At 40.4% G+C, this 3,546-nt stretch overlaps 1 non-coding gene across 1 annotated transcript; it reads right to left on the bottom strand.

Moving 5' to 3' along the window:
- Positions 1-2,950: 2,950 nt before the first annotated feature.
- LOC145135378 (small nucleolar RNA R71) lies at positions 2,951-3,058 on the bottom strand. Its single transcript, XR_013719839.1, has one exon. It is a non-coding gene; the product is annotated as a small nucleolar RNA R71 (small nucleolar RNA).
- Positions 3,059-3,546: the final 488 nt, after the last annotated feature.

Below are 3,546 nucleotides of genomic sequence, written 5' to 3'. Positions count from 1 at the left end.
CAGCGTAACTCTTCTGCCGACTCTGAGCTGTCTGGAGCCTGCTCCGGACTTGTTGAATCTGCTCCGTGGTCTTGAGTACTACCTCCGTACTCCCCATGACTCTCTGACCGACCTCACCCCAACAGATTGGGGTCCTACACTTCCTCCCGTAGAGCATCTCGAAGGGAGGTCGGTCTATACTGGAGTGATAGCTATTGTTATACGAAAATTCTGCTAATGGAAGATACGTATCCCAACTGCCACCAAAATCTAACACACATGTCTGAATCATGTCCTCGAGATTCTGAATGGTTCTCTCGCTCTGTCCGTCCATCTGAGGGTGGAAAGCGATGCTGAAGTGGAGACGAGTACCCATCTCGTCATGAACCCGCTTCCAAAATCTGTAAGTAAGTCGGACATCTCGGTCTGACACCACTGAGACAGGCACTCCATGACGTGCCACTACCTCTCGCACATAAATCTCGACCAACTTCTCGGCCGAGATGCTCTCCTGGATCGGTATAAAATGGGCGCTCTTGGTCAACCGATCCACGATGACCCATATTTAATCCACCCCACGTGCGGTCCTGGGAAGCTTAGTAATGAAATCCATAGTGATATCCTCCCATTTCCACACAGGAATGTCTAACGGCTGCATCTTGTCGTGGGGCCTCTGGTGCTCTGCCTTGACCTTCCTGCAGGTCAGGTGATATTGCCATATTTATACATAGTTCTAGGCAATATTGATCTACATTCTATTTATTATTTTGGTTATTTGCATAGAATTATGGTACTTATAAGGATAAAATGTTATTTGCAGCCAAAATAAAGCATTTTAGAAGAAAGGGACCAGAAGTGACAATTTATGGAACATTGGAGGCTTGAAGCATAAAAGATGAAGTAATTCACGGAATATACTGGGGCCACGACGTGAACTTGATAATCACGACGTGGAATCGATCTTTTCAGAAGATAATACGCGAAGAAAGAATCCTTGGTGAATACGGATAATTCCTGAAGTCACGTCGTGGAGCTTCCTGCCACGACGTGGAACGTGATTTTCCAGAAAATATATAAACCCCTCTCCATTACGTTTTGGGAGACTTTTGGCGGAAGGAAGAGGTTCCAGGAGGCGATTTACAGCAGAAGCAAGGTCTTGGAAAAGGGTTTTCAACACCAAAAAGAGTAAAAGTTTATAATTCGTTTACTTGTTTGATGCTTATAGACATGTTTTCTTATTTGAGTTGTGTTTATATGTTAGATGCTACTATGAGCAGCTGAATCTAGCTACTCTTATCTAGCTAGATGAAGCTTCAAACTTATGAATAACATAACTTTACATGGATTTATTTAGTTGGTGAATTACTTGTGTTTGATTTATTGTTACCTAGCATGCTCATGTTGTTGCTTAAATTGCTTAAACTCATGTTATGTGTAGCTTAGTGACCATTAACTGCATGAACTTGATAACCTAGTAATTTAGTGAACATTGAATTGCTAGATCTAGGATCGACCAAAATCTTAGTTAGTAATTGAAGTAATTAACCTTGCTGTGCTAGAGAACATAGATTATGACCATAATTGTGTTTGCATGATAAATCTTACATAGCATATTCATAAACATAATTGGTTCTGTGTTTAATTGTGTGTGACCATACATAGTTTTACATGAATTAATTAACTATTGGTAAATTTAGACCTGAATTACTAATATAATAATATCCAACTTAATAATCCATAATTATTAGCTAGCCGTAAGGACGAAGTGGATTCGAACTAGATAAGAGTGTCTTTTAATTATTGATTGAATTTGAGTTAAGCAAAATCAGATAAAAACCCCCTTTTTAGCTTGTTAATAATTAGATTAATTTAGTAGTAAATAGATTAATTAATAACACCGTTCCCTGTGATCGACACCCGACTTACCTAAGCTATACTGTAATCTGACTAGGTACACTGCCTACAAGTGCATAGTTAGTCTAAGTTTTTTAGGTTATAAATATTAAAATTAGTGGGTACTTCCGTGCACATCAAGTTTTTGGCGCCGTTGCCGGGGAACGGCTTAGTTTATTGTTTATTTATTTGCTTTAGATTAATCGATTTTTTTTTTGGGGTAAAACCCACAAAAAAGATATTTTTATAAGCATAGTTTTATTATTTTTTTTTTACAGAAGTCACGACGTGGAGTATCCTTCCACGACGTGACACCTGTGATTCACAATTTTTTTTTCCTCTTTCTTAGTTCAGTTTTACGTTTTATTTTCTTTTCTTATTTCAGGAGTTCATGACCAGAGGTTCTAACACACCTTTGGTACCACCACTTGAAGATCCCGAGTCTACACTTCACAAAAAGAAGGATATGAGCGTGAAAGAAGATCAAACACTAAAGAAGACACATTTACAAGAGTTCAAATCAGTGTTCTCAAAGAAGTCGGGGAAGAAAACGGAGGAGTCAAGTTCATCTTCAAAGAACAAGAGCAAGCTTGAACACTTAGATCAAATACCCGTCCAAGCCGAGTCCGCGTACGATACCGAGCCTGAATTTGAATTACAAACAAGTGAACCCGAGAACAAACTAGAGAACGAAATGGCAAACATTGATGAGATGGCCATGGGGGACTACAAGAAGCGCATTCGAGATGATGTGGGGCCGGGTTTAGTACATCCTACGATTCCTGCCAATGCCACATTCGAGTTGAAGGGACATATCCTTACTGCACTTAAGGATATCCCATTTTACGGGAAGGATCACGAGGATGATTTCAAACACTTAGATAAGGTGAACGATATTACGGATTATTTTAATACTCTCAATATCCCAAGGGAGACAGCTTTGCTAAGGATGCTACCAGTCACTTTCAAGGGAGCAGCAAAAGACTGGTTAAAGGCACTCCCACCTGGTACAATCACCACATGGGCCCAATTGCGCGAGAGATTTCTAGATCAGTTTTGTCCACCCTCCAAAATCTCTAAACTCAAGAAGGCAATTGCCAACTTTGAGCAAAATCCGGGGGAGTCATTATACGAGGCCTGGGAGCGCTACAAAGGGGTTGTTAAGGAATTGTCCTCAACATGACCTGAATCTTCAGCAAGAAATGTCGATATTTTATGATGGGGTGAATGTCATGACTAGACAACTCCTTGATTCACAAGGACCACTAACAAAGAAGAACCCAATTCAGGCCAAGGAGCTGGTTGAAGAATTTTCAAAGCACTCTCGTGAGTATCACAACCCAGGACGCGATGGAATGAAAGGCAGTGGAGGTACACAAACTGAAGAGATGGCTGTTGTGATGGCAATGCTTAGCACTATGGATAGGAGATTGACTCAAATGGACAAATAAATTCATGCAATTCGAGTTGGTTGCGAGAGATGTAGTGGCCCACACTTGACAAAGGATTGCAATATGGATGAATATGGGAACAAGAAAGCTCAAGTATGCTACTCAAGTGGGGACAAGTATGATGAAGATTGGAGAAAACCAAAGAAAGAGTGGCTGCCTTACGAAAAATACAAGAAGCAAAAAGAAGAGAAATTTAGGCAAACTGGCCGGGGCTTCTACCAAA

The sequence above is a fragment of the Lactuca virosa genome, chromosome 8, assembly GCF_052849685.1.
Source record: "Lactuca virosa cultivar CGN04683 chromosome 8, Lactuca_virosa_CGN04683_v6, whole genome shotgun sequence".
In the NCBI taxonomy this organism is placed as follows: domain Eukaryota; kingdom Viridiplantae; phylum Streptophyta; class Magnoliopsida; order Asterales; family Asteraceae; genus Lactuca; species Lactuca virosa.
This window is presented reverse-complemented; position numbering and strand designations above follow the sequence as displayed.